Genomic DNA, 14390 nt, shown 5'->3' with positions numbered 1-14390 from the left:
AGTTACCTACAAGGGAGTACCCATATGACTGTCAGCTGATTTCTCAACAGAAACTATGCAGGCCAGAAGGGAGTGGCAAGAAATATTCAAAGTGATGAATAGCAAGAACCTACAACCAAGATTACTCTACCCAGCAAAGCTATCATTTAGAATTGAAGGTCAGATAAAGAGCTTCACAGATAAGAAAAAGCTAAAGGAGTTCATCACCACCAAACCAGTATTATATGAAATGCTGAAGGGCATTCTTTAAGAAGAGGAAGAAGAAGAAAAAGGTAAAGATAAAAATTATGAACAACAAAGTGGCAACAAATACATATCTATCAACAAGTGAATCTAAAAATGAAGTCAATAAAAAAATCTGATGAACAGAGTAAACTGGTGAGTATAATAGAAGCAGGGGCATAGAAAGGGAGTGGACTGACAATTCTCAGGGGGAAGGGTGTGTGAGGGGTGCAGGAAGAGACTGGACAAAAATCTTACACCTATGGATGAGGACAGTGGCGGGGGCTAAGGGCATGGGGTCGGGTGGGAACTGGGTGGAGGGGACCTATGGGGGAAAAAAAGAGGAACATCTATAATAATCTGAACAATAAAGATTTTTTTTAAAGTAGTTTTGGCAAAAAAATAAAATAGCAACACCAGCTAGTGTACTTAAAGGAATCAATTATCTATTTTTTTCACACTGGATTAAGTTATTTTTCTTCTATGTTCATACATCTCTAATTCCACTTCAGACTCTGGCAATCTAATTTTCTTCATCATGAATATGTGCAGATTTATGTAAACTTTGATAAGTTTCTGAAGCTGATTTTATGGCTTTTTTATAATTAATTTTTGCACCAGAGGACTTCTTAGATCACCTCTTCCAATATGATCAATTGATCCATTTTCTCTCTTATTTTTTATTAACATTTTAATTATTTTATTTTCTTCCAGCAATGTACTTAAACTTTCTCCTCTACTCTCTTTTTATACTTTGTATCAATAAAATGCTATTTTTCATCTGTAAAAAAGAAGTAGTTGGATTAAATACTATGGATTTTATACTTCTGTCAATGACAGAAACTATTCTATAAGAATTTGTTTTATAATTACCTTCAAGATATCAGATTAATCTTTACAGAAATAAACCCTAGGAAAAATATTTTTATATTTCCATACACAAAAAGTCCTAGAACTCAAGAATCATTGTAGTCATGGCCTTATCCTGCAAATTCAGTATGTAATTTTGGCCTTATAAATACAGCATTGATTTTACTTCTCAAAATTACAACTGTAGATAGTCTTTCATTTGTATCTCGGTATATGACATGTACTTTTTAGGATGGTTTACTTCAAACAGGTGAAAAATTATGAGTCATTTATTTAGGTTAGGTGAAAAAGTAAGCAATTTTTTTAAAAAAATTTTAATTTTTTATTGATTAAGTTATTACATATATGGAACAAAAGATCCTTGCTTCAGGAGCTTAATTGTGGCAAGAAGATGCAGGTTACAATTAACAAATAATTTTATAACATGATGTCCATTCGAGATACATGTTTTAAAGAAAAAACAATATACTATGCAAATGACTTTAGATGGACCATCTCTGAGGAGGTCACATATGATCTAAGATCTGAATGATGAGAAGAAGCACATCCTAAGAAAAACAAACTTCATAGGATAGCAAAGGACTTAGCATTTCCAAAACACAAAAAGAAAGCCATTGTGGCTGGAGCATAGTGGAGAGAAAATGGTTGCTAGATGAAATCAGAGAAGTATGTGAGAGCTTAATGTAGAACATTATGAGACATCCATGGTAGATTCTGAATTTTACTCTTAGGGTACTTGAAATCAGGGATAGATTGCTTTTTGTTATTGTTGTTTTTGTATTTTTACAAAGAACTGCACATATTCATTGTGTACAATTTGGTGAACTTGGACATATGCACATACCCATGATCACATAACCACAACTAAGCTAATAGACATAACTAACACCACCCAGTTCCTTGTGTACCTTGGTGTTGGGTTTGTTGCTGTTGTGTTTTGGGTTTTTTGTTTTGTTGTGTGTTTTTTTGTGAAAGAGGGACAAAAATGAGTCTAGGCACCAAAAGAAGTGTGAATTAAAAGAAATGGGGGGACAATCTTGGAAAAAGGAAATTCACAAATGGCATTGCATTAGGAAAGGTGAGAGGTAATTGCGGCAGTGGCAAAAAAAAAGTAGATAGATTTGGGGTATATTTTAGAGGCTGGACATTTAAAATTTAACATTATATTTCTATTCTGATTGAAAAATCTGCATTTTGCAATCCTGAGAAAGAAGAACAAAGTAGGTGGGATCTCAATACCAGATATCAAGCTGTATTACAAAGCCACAGTTCTCAAAACAGCCTGGTACTGGCAAAAGAACAGACATATAGATCAATGGAATAGAATAGAGAACCCAGAAATCGACCCAAACGACGATGCTCAATTAATATTCGACAAAGGAGGCGTGAACATACAATGGAGTCAAGACAGCCTCTTCAATAAATGGTGTTGGGAAAACTGGACAGATACATGCAAAAAAAAAAATGAAACTAGACCACCAACTTACACCATACACAAAAATAAACTCAAAATGAATAAAGGACTTAAACATAAGATGGGAAACCATAAAAATACTAGAGGAATCCACAGGCAGCAAAACCTCAGCCGAAGCAATTTCTTCACTGATACAGCTCCTAGGGCAATGGAAACTAAAGGGAAAATAAACAAATGGAACTATATCAAAATAAAAAGCTCTTGCACAGCAAAGAAAACCATCAACAAAACAACAAGAAAGCCCACTGCATGGGAGAACATATTTGCAAATGTTATCACCGATAAGGGTTTAATCTCCAACATTTACAGGGAGCTCATACAACTTAACAAAAGGAAGATAAACAACCCAATCAAAAAATGGGCAACGGACCTAAATGGATACTTTTTGAAAGAAGACAGAAGAAAGGCCAAAAGACATATGAAAACATGTTCAAAGTCACTGATCATCCGAGAGATGCAAATCAAAACAACAATGCAGTACCATCTCACACCTGTCAAATGTAAGCAATTTTAAGGAAAGTATATTTTCCAAATTTGAAACTGCTTTGAGATTTCCAGATTATCTAGTTTATTCTCTTTCTTCCAGAGGCAGTCTTTTAGAATTCCACCTTCAACATGACAATAAGTGTATTCTGGTAAAAGCATAAGATTATCTTAAGTTAGTTTATTGCTTAAGTAGGTGACTAGCCATGTGGCTGCCGGCAGCTTGTTTTATTTCATATGTTTTTTGCACCCTCCACAGGTCCCAGCTGCCACTACTAGTATTTGTTGCCTGACATGCTTCTCCCTTTGCACACAGGTGGTCCCCAATTGCCTATGTGTGAGCAGATGGTGGGCAGTTGGATGGTGCCGATGTTCTCTCTCTGTTTTCTGGAAATGATAGTTTGAAGTTGTTTGCCTTTTTCCTCTTAAGCTCTTTTCACAGCTGTAGGCAAACACTTCGCTTCATTCCCCTTCACCCCTGCTAGAATCTGTCATGAAAATGTAGAGAACTGACAGAATTTCAATGTTGTGAAACCACAGTGCGTGTTGCCACTTCCTCCTGCAGAGCTCCTGCCCAGTGATTTAACAGACCTGCTCTGACATGGTGTGAACCTGGCAAGGAGAGGCTATTGCTCCCTGAAAAGCTGTTGATTTTCTCCTAACAGAGCTCAAACGTGTTATACAAAGTCAAAAACAAACACCTTCTTCCTTAGAACCCAATATATTTATTACCATGCTATACATTTATATGCAAATTCAAGTCACTGTCCTGACCTAATATTTGAAAAGTGGTGCAATTGTTACTAAAAGCACCTGTCCGTGTATTTTGATGAAGGAGGATGAAGCTCAGTTTACAGTGTATACATACATTTTGAACTAAATTTCAAAAATGTAACCAAAACACAGATGGAGCTTCTTAATATCAATTAGTTTATAAACTAATAGCTTAATTTTCTATGTAATCTGAGCTAAAATATTCCCATTCTAAATGCTATATAATACAACGTATTCTAATCATCATTCTATACCAGGGGTCCTTAAACTACGGCCCGCGGGCCACATGCAAATACAAATATTGTATTTGTTCCCGTTTTGTTTTTTTACTTCAAAATAAGATATGTGCAGTGTGCATAGGAATTTGTTCATAGTTTTTTTTTAAACTATAGTCCGGCCCTCCAACGGTCTGAGGGACAGTGAACTGGCCCCCTGTTTAAAAAGTTTGAGGACCCCTGTTCTATACCTTGCGTTATACTGAAGGAATTATTAGTGCTATTTCTATGCATATTACTAAATCAATCACAACAGTACATACCTTGAGACACAAAAAAGCAGAACATAATTATGCAAAATAAAATGACTATTTTAATATTCATAAAATACTAGGGCATGTCACAAGCAATATTTCTGAATATTTTATGTTAATACAATGTCTGCTTATACCTTGCTAATACCACATCATAATTTTAAATATTTAATTTTATATTAGACTAGAGGCCCAGTGCACCAATTCATGCACGGGTGGGGTCCCTCAGCCTGGCCAGGGATTGAGGCTGATTGGGGCCGTATTACCCAGTCCTGATCAGGGCCAATGGGGGCCTGCTGGCCGGGGAGGGACCACAGGAGGGCTCCAGGGCGTGTCTGGCCCTCTTGCCCAGTCCTGAACTGCCGGACCCCAGCAGCAAGCTAACCTACTGGTTGGAGCATCTGCCCCTGGTGGTCAGTGTGCATCTGCTACTGGTTGAGTGGTCGACCAAATGGTGGACCGATGGGTCAGACACTTAGCATATTATGCTTTTATTATATAGGATAAGTGAAATATTTCTTCATGGCATATTATATAGAAGAAAGTATTCAATAAAAGTACTAAGATCTAAAAGAATTATTTTTCTGAAATGGTCAAACTAACTTTAAAGTCATTTTCATAGGTTTCGATAATAATAGTAATTATCCTGCCTATAACATACATTTGATTGTCAGTATAGAAAATGTTCAAATTAAATGTTTTCTGGTATGTTTTTATTTGAGTGGACATCCAATTAAAAAGGTCATGACTTTAATATGAGGTTTTCTGAATTTCAAAGACATTTTTTCAAAAATCGTTATGAAAATAGCATTAGTGTCCTTAATAACAATATATTATTTAACAAACATTCTTGTAGCTGAGTCTTGGTGCAGTTTTTCTCCCATCTCTTTCAAATATTTACATCAAATTGCACACATTAACCAAAAGGAAAATGAAGCATTTCAGTCTTTTATTCAATTTCTCTATAAAAGAGAATTATGGTATGTGCTTACTGCTGGGAAATACTTAAATCTTCTCTTATTGCAGCCAAGCTCACTATCTTCCCAGGGACCAGGGACGGCAACTACTCCTGACACTTACATCCACAGTTATGTCTCAAACCTCAAAAACTCCTCTACTTTCTAAAATCACTACCTACACCTCAGGTTAGCTGTTTTACCTTCTTTTGTATATTCTGTCTCTAGACTCCTACCTTGTTCTTCCACACTTGTACAGAGAGCTCTTACCCTTATAAGCTTGAGAAGAGGGAGGGATATAAGAATTTTTAAATCTTATTTGTATGTTTTCTGTAATATGAACATATTCATAGTTTGCATCTTCATAGTATTTCCTTTTCACCCACTCATCAGACATCCAGGCATGAATGCACCTCTAACAACCACTCCTTGAATTAGGAAACAACACTTCCAAATTGAATTGATTGATATTTTACCACAGCAATTTAACTTGGGATGGTATTGACCCCAAAGGGCATTTGGAAATCTTTGTGTCCATTTGTTTTGTTTTGTTCTGTGTTTGTTTTGTTTTACTAGCAACAATGACTCTGGAACACAATTTGCATTTAGTGGCTTCACAGATGCAAAAAAACATTGCACCACCACACCCCTTCAAGAGACAATGAGTTAGAACACCAAGCATTTCATCCTTTGGAACATTTTACCGCAGGACTGGAAAGGATTGGAGAAGGCATTTGGTTCTTTACTTTGCATCTGAATAAGGATAAACACAACCTTACAAAATCACAATGCCCGGAAGAGAAAACTTTAAGAGGTTTAGAATTTCAGAATTCCTTTTAAGAATGGAGAGCAGGAGTATCTGAGAGGATAGAGAAAAAAAAATGATACCAGGTGGCTACCACATGGGCTGGGAAGTTTCTCAGGAGGATCAATAAAAAGATTTATACCTCACTTCCAACCTGGTTATCCTGGATGGGGCCTCCCTGCAGCTACATCTCTTATCTCATTCAAGTTTTTAAAAATAGTCTCTCCAAGAGCTACATTGACTTTCATGTTCATTGCAGCAGTATTCACATATTCATAACACCCAAGATGAAGAACCAACCTAAGTTTCTGTCCACAGATGGGTGGGTCAAAAAGATGAGATATGTATATGTACAATGGAATGTTATTCAGACAAGAAGGAAATCCTCCCATTTGCCACAACATGGATAAACCTAAGGACATTATGCTAAGAGAAAGAAATGCTGAGTGGTATCACTTTTTGTGGAATCTAAAAAAAAAAAAAATGTTGAATTCAAAGACACAGAGAGTAGAATGGTAGTTACCAGGGCCTGGAGGTGAGGCATATAGGGAGATGCTGGTCAAAGGGTACAAGCCTTCAGTTATCCAATGAGTAAGCTCTGGGCATCTAATAGAAGGCCTGGTGACTATAGTAGTTACTAATACTAGAAATTTGCTGAGAACAGATCTTAAGCATTCTTACTACAATAAATATAAAGGTAATTATGTTGAGTGAATTAACCCAATTAACATGATTGTGCTAATCATTTCACAAAGTATATGTATATTCAATTATCACATCATACACTGTAAATATATACAATTTTATTTGTCAACTAGAGGCCCAGTGCACTGGTGGGGTCCCTCAGCCTGGCTGCGGGGATGGGGCTGGGTAGGGAACCTGGGAGGGCTCCAGGGCGTGTCCAGCCTGTCTTACACAGTCTGATTGGCCAGACCCCAGCAGCAAGCTAACCTACCAGTGGGAGCATCTGCCCCCTGGTGGTCAGTGCACATCATAGCGACTGGTCAAATGATGGAACCAACGGGTCAGACACTTAGCATATTAGGCTTTTATTATATAGGATTATACCTCAATAAAGCAAGAAAACAAGATAAATCTGAACTCTGTCTGATCCTCTGATCTAATGAGGTGCATTTTATCTAATACTACTAAACAACTTTCTCCTTCTTCCCAGAGGAAAAGACAAAGAAAAGACTGTACCTATGAGACTACTCCATTGCCCAATAGAAGACTGTGTCTGATACAAATAACATGGCAGGCTGAGGACTTGAATGAACCCTCATCCTGAAAAGAAAGTGGAATTTATCAGTTCAAAAAACTAGGCAAGCATGGGAAAAACTTGGTGAACCAGAGGTAATTTGAGCACAGAATCTGATTTTTCCCTGAAAACATTTGCCAAATCAGGGGGGGGAAATGCACAGTGTACTGGAGTCAAATTAACCCCGGGGCAGATTAGGTGAAGCATATAATAGGAGATTCTCCTCCCATAAATTGGGACCCCCAAAGGGCTACTTCCTCAGAGTAAACATAAACAGAAATTGCCATTCCTCACACCACCCCTTGCTAGCCCAGGAGTGCAAGGGAAATCACCTGTCTGGAACTGTACAGAGGTGAAAAATTGCCTGTCTGAATATAAAAAGACAAGGTGTTTTCCTGTGAGTTGGCATTCCAGAGCCATACTGAGTGAGCCTAGAATGCTATTGGGAGGGATTTTGGCTGCCACATCTCTCAGTTGCATGGCAGACACAAATGAAGACCCTCCCTAAAAAATGCCTTCTCATTCCTGGCCCCCAAATAGTCCCACAAACAAATGTCAAGAAAAGTGTGCAACCCAGACACAAAAATAACTAAGCACAAGGCAAAGAGACTCCATCCATAAGCAAAGCCTTGTGATTTAATGGGGAAAAATTAAATAAACAAGACACTTGATTTGTCTAGAAAGGTAGACTATCTAATAGCTATGGTTTTATGTATGAGCTAAAACATAGCTTGAAAATATATGGACAAAGAAACTATAAAGAATTAACAAGCAGATTTTGAAAATATTCACAAAATTTCCTGTTAAAATAAAAAATATATATAGTAACTAAAATTTAAAACACAAGGGATGGGTTTAGTTGCAAGTTGGATACATTGAAGAATTAGGCTCTCCATCTGTCCTGCCATTTCTTGTTCTCTCTTTGTGTGCTTCATTACCCCATCAACCCTTCCACTACTATACAGGCTGACAGAGCTCCTGTGCAGAAAGGAGACGGCAGGAAACTGACTATGGAGATGGTCAGGAGCAGGAAATGGGGTGAAAAAGAAGAGGAGGGAGATAGAGTGAGAGGAGACATGAACACATGGAGATGACATGAATAATGGCCTAGAAAAAAAAAAAAGGAAAGAAAAAATTAGGGAAGATGAGTAGGCCACCAGAAGGAAAACCTGAATTATAAAAAAAAAGCTCAAAAAATCACAACTGCTCATGTCTTTTTCTAATATTCTCAACATGGTCATCTTTGAATAGAAAATTCTGCCCATCAAGGAAACACCACTCCAATAACACACAAAATCAACCACAATTAAAACACCATGCAGAGAATTTGCAATAGGGGGAGGGAAAGAATCTAAATTTCTAAATGTGGTAGTACTCCAGGGATGCCATCACAAAATATTGACTGGGTGACTTAACACAACAGGAAGTTATAGTCTCACATTCTGGAGAATGAAAAATATAGAAGTAACTGCATTGCATGGAAAAGATATATGATGCCTTGCTTTGGCTTGACCCAGGCTCATCCTGATGTATTTAAAATAAAAATATTACATAGAAATTGTACAGCAATTTTTAAGTTAGCATCATCAAGCTCTGATAATCAGTAGATACGGTTATCCAAACAGCTACTTTACACATTCCTAAAGAATACTCTTCTTACATAACTTTTACTAGCATTTGTACCTCTTTGGGGCAATCCATCAAGGAGCCCCGGGTAGGTGGGCGGGACCTACCTCTTTGGGGCGATCAATCACGGGGCTCCCACACTGTGAGAGGGCACAGGCCAGGCTGGGGGACCCCCCCCCAAGTGCACGAATTTCATGCACCAAGCCTCTAGTATATAATAAAAGCCTAAGCGACCGTTATGGCAGAATGACCAGAACGACTGATCGCTATGATGCGCACTGACCACGGGCCAGGCTGATGGGCCCCCACCCATGCACGAATTTGTGCACCAGGCCTATAGTATATATATAAATAATTAAACCCTTCAAGGATGCAAGGTATCTGTACAAACATGCCACCCATACATATTCTTTATTTCCTGTCTATCTGGCATACAAACCATTTCTCCATTATTTCAGGGATTTTTCTCGGTATGAATTCTCCCAAACTGCACCTCAATTCTATCCTGTTGTGGTTGCAAAAACATAAAAACTGTACAATTCCTTTTTTTTTATTGCTTAAAGTATTACAAAGGGTATTACATATGTGTCCCTTTTTATTTTCCCGCCCTTGACAATCCCCTGGCCTCCCCTACCCCCCAGTGTCTTATGTCCATTGGTTATGCTTATATGCATGCATACAAGTCCTTCGGTTGATCTCTTACCCCCCTCCCTCCTGCCCCCCAACCCTCCCCGGCCTTCCCGCTGCAGTTTGACAATCTGTTTGAGGCAGCTCTGCCTCTGTATCTATTATTGTTCAAAAGTTTATAATGGTCTCTATTATCCATGAATGTGTGAGATCATGTGGTATTTTTCCTTCATTGACTGGCTTATTTCACTTAGCATAATGCTCTCCAGTTCCATCCATGCCATTGCAAATGGTAAGAGTTCCTTCTTTTTTACAGCAGCATAGTATTCCATCGTGTAGATGTACCACAGTTTTCTAATCCATTCATCTACTGATGGGCACTTAGGCTGTTTCCAAATCTTAGCTATGGTGAATTGTGCTGCTATGAACATAGGGGTGCATAGATCCTTTCTGATTGGTGTTTCTGGTTTCTTGGGATATATTCCTAGAAGTGGGATCACAGGGTCAAATGGGAGTTCCATTTTTAGTTTTTTGAGGAAACTCCATACTGTCTTCCATAGTGGCTGCACCAGTCTGCATTCCCACCAGCAGTGCACGAGTGTTCCTTTTTCTCCACATCCTCTCCAGCACTTGTCGTTTGTTGATTTGTTGATGATAGCCAGTCTGACAGGTGTGAGATGGTACCTCATTGTTGTTTTGATTTGCATCTCTCGGATGATTAGTGACTTTGAGCATGTTTTCATATGTCTCTTGGCTTTCTGAATGTCCTCTTTTGAAAGGTGTCTATTTAGGTCCTTTGCCCATTTTTTGATTGGATTGTTTATCTTCCTTTTGTTAAGTTGTATGAGTTCCCTATAAATTTTGGAGATTAGGCCCTTATCAGATATAATGTTGGCAAATATGTTCTCCCATGTAGTGGGCTTTCTTGTTGTTTTGTTGATGGTTTCTTTTGCTGTGCAGAAACTTTTTATTTTGATGTAGTCCCATTTGTTTATTTTCTCTTTAGTTTCCAATGCCCTAGGATCTGTATCGGTGAAGAAATTGCTTCGGCATAGGTCTGAGATTTTGTTGCCTTTGGATTCTTCTAGTATGACCAGGCAGGCAGGCAGGTGAGCAATTAGGAGCCAGTGGTCCAGGATTGTGAGAGGGATGTCTGACTGCCGGTTTGGGCCTAAACCGGACATCCCCCACGGGGTCCTGGATTGGAGAGGGTGCAGGCTGGGCTGAGGGGACCCCCCCCCATGAACTAATTTCGTGCACTGGGCCTCCCTCTAGTTTTCTTATAATAAGCTTTGAAAGTACTACTATAGCTATGATTAGGTCTAGTACAAGTAATCAAGAAACATTTTCTTATAATAAACTTTGAAAGTACCATATTTCAGAAAGTACGTTTCTGAGAATAAGAAGTTTTGGTTTGTGAATAACATAAGAAGGGGGTCAAGGATGGACTAAATCACAGAAACCAGCTTACTTGACAAGAGTATTGTGTTTTTCCCCAGAAAATCTTAGTGAAAATACCAAGTCCCTTTGCATGTTTTCTAATGTTGAAACCAAAGATTACAAGACTTTTTATCAGCAGCCAATGTTAGAGCATGTCAGTTTAAATAGATTTGACTTTACATAAGACGCCCAAAACTTATGCTGATTTTTTACCTTTTTCTTCCTTTCTTGTAACACAATTAAAAAGAAAAAAATACTCATACACACAGATAACAGTATGGTGATTACCAGAGGGAAAGGGGGCTGGGAGGAGGTATAAGAGGATAAAGGGGGGATAAATGGTGATGGAAGGAGACTTGATTTGGGATGGTGAACACACAATACAACATACAGATGATGTATTTTAGAATTGTATACCTGAAATCTGTATAATTTTATTAACCGATGCCACCCCAATAAATTCAATAAACAAACAAAGCCTCTTGCTTTCTTCACAGTGATCAGAAAATGAAATACTATTTGGTGTGCCAGCTGTAACCATGGAGTTCTTAGCATGTCTCTACAAGACTCTTGGGAATTCTACAGAAATTTGGAAACAATACATGCTCGCAAAGTCATTACAGGGAAGAAAACAGATGGTTCTTTGGCTTGAATTTGTGCAGGCAATATTACGTGTTCAGTACAAGTTCAATTAAATAAAAATTACAATAGGATTTTAACTAAGAAATAACTGTCCAGACATTTTCTATTTTAGAAAAAGTAATTCTGGCTTTTATTTCACTTCCCCTTAGTCCCTCTCCCTGGTGAGAATATTTGGCATATGTCCATCTTAAGATACCACAACTTGAAAATACTTTATATTGTTCTGTCATGTTTTGAACTCTTATTGTCTTCGATGTGGGAAAGCAACATTACTTGGTGATAAGGAGTTTGTACACTGGGGTAGGCAAGTTGTGTTCAAGTCCTTGAAAAATTAATCAATTTCTGCCTCAGTTTTCTTATGGTTCTGCATAGAGGATAATAACACCATTTACTTCATAAATTCTTTGTGAGAAGATAGTATTTGGAAAATAGTTCTGGAACCTAGGAAGCAATCAAATTTCCATGTCTTTATAAATTGCTATGGGTTTGGACATACAGGCAAAGAGCTATGCCATATATTCACTAGGTTTATTCTTCTTCAATGATATGGTTTTGAATAAATAGAATACTAGTATAAACCCATCTATCTAAATTGTTCTCTTGAATGATTCTTTACTCTGAGACCCAGTGTCTTGAATGTAACTAAAAACAAATGTCTCCAAGGAAAATGTGGGGTGATAATGAAGTGAACTTTTTAGAAATGAGCTACTTAAGATTTCTGCACACTTTCTAGACGCATTGGGACTTGGGTATATGTTTTGCCTCCCATAGTGTCATTATTTGGAGAAATAAAAATCATAGATAATAACTTGTTAATTGTGAATAAGGTGATGTTTCCATGCAATTATATGTTTTGTCCTATGTTCATACAGTATTATCGATGATAAGCTTTGTGAGTGTATGTTAGAAATTAGAGGTTAAGCGACTTGCTATATCAAAAAATTGACTATAAAACCAGAATAACAGTAAGAAAGAGCTACTTTTCCCTATTTTTAATACACGAACTATAACAGAGAATCATCCTGAAAAGCTAGGTCCTATAGACCAGAAGACTAAAATTGCCATGTCCATAACTGGCTACTTAGAAGGATAAAGGAGATTATCCATGTTACTTTCTTTTTATTTTATTTTATTTGTGTTGCTTTCAAGGGAAGCTCTTTGCAGGTCTTTTTCCGCATTGATTTTAGAGACAAGCTTTTTTTTAGCAGCACACACACATACACACACACACACACACACACACACACACACACACACATGCACATAAGCACACACACACAAACCAGGTCAAAAAAGCCTTTTCAATTATCTGCAGTAATTACAGTGAGACTTTTGTACTTCATGTTTCCATTTTCTGAAGAACAGGGAGGATTTGGAAGAGCTGGTAAGTGAAAAGCACATTAATTTTATATAGTGCCTCAAGACTGCTCAACATGAAGCCTGTTTCCAGAGATTGATTTCCTCTTTTGTACTTACTTTTTTGAAATGGAAACATGCAATCATGAATTCTAGCTCCAATATAGCAAAGTAAGTTCCATTGGAAGATTTTGCTGAAATGGTTAAGCCACAAATACCATTTTTAAAAAAAATGTTTTATTAAAGTATAGTTGACACACAATATTATATTAGTTTCAGGTGTACAGCATATTGATTTGACATTTATATACCTTATGATGTGATTATCCCAATAAGTCTGGTAACCATCTGTCACTGTGCAAAGTTATTACAGGTTTATTGACTATATTCCCTGTGCTGTACACTACATTCTGTGGCTTATTGATTTTATAACTGGAAGTTGTGCTTCTTATTCCCCTTAACTTTTCACCCATCCTTCCCTCTCACCTCTGGAACCATCATATATTACTCAGCAATAAAAAATATTGACATAACATGGAGGGACCTAGAGGGTATTATGCTAAGTGAAATAAGGCAGACAAAGAAAGATAAATACTGTATGGTTTTATTTATATGTGAAATCTAAATGAAACAAAACAAAGGAACAAACAAAACAAAACAGAAATAGACTTATAGATACAGGGTACAAACTGATGGTTCCAGAGGTGAGAGGGAAGGATGGGTGAAAAGTTAAGGGGAATAAGAAGCACAACTTCCAGTTATAAAATCAATAAGCCACAGAATGTAGTGTACAGCACAGGGAATATAGTCAATAAACCTGTAATAACTTTGCACAGTGACAGATGGTTACCAGACTTATTGGGATAATCACATCATAAGGTATATAAATGTCAAATCAATATGCTGTACACCTGAAACTAATATAATATTGTGTGTCAACTATACTTTAATAAAACATTTTTTTTAAAAATGGTATTTGTGGCTTAACCATTTCAGCAAAATCTTCCAATGGAACTTACTTTGCTATATTGGAGCTAGAATTCATGATTGCATGTTTCCATTTCAAAAAAGTAAGTACAAAAGAGGAAATCAATCTCTGGAAACAGGCTTCATGTTGAGCAGTCTTGAGGCACTATATAAAATTAATGTGCTTTTCACTTACCAGCTCTTCCAAATCCTCCCTGTTCTTCAGAAAATGGAAACATGAAGTACAAAAGTCTCACTGTAATTACTGCAGATAATTGAAAAGGCTTTTTTGACCTGGTTTGTGTGTGTGTGCTTATGTGCATGTGTGTGTGTGTGTGTGTGTGTGTGTGTGTGTGTGTGTA

This window comes from Myotis brandtii, unplaced genomic scaffold, assembly GCF_000412655.1.
Source record: "Myotis brandtii unplaced genomic scaffold, ASM41265v1 scaffold83, whole genome shotgun sequence".
Classification (NCBI taxonomy): domain Eukaryota; kingdom Metazoa; phylum Chordata; class Mammalia; order Chiroptera; family Vespertilionidae; genus Myotis; species Myotis brandtii.
Note: the sequence above shows the minus strand (reverse complement) of the source record.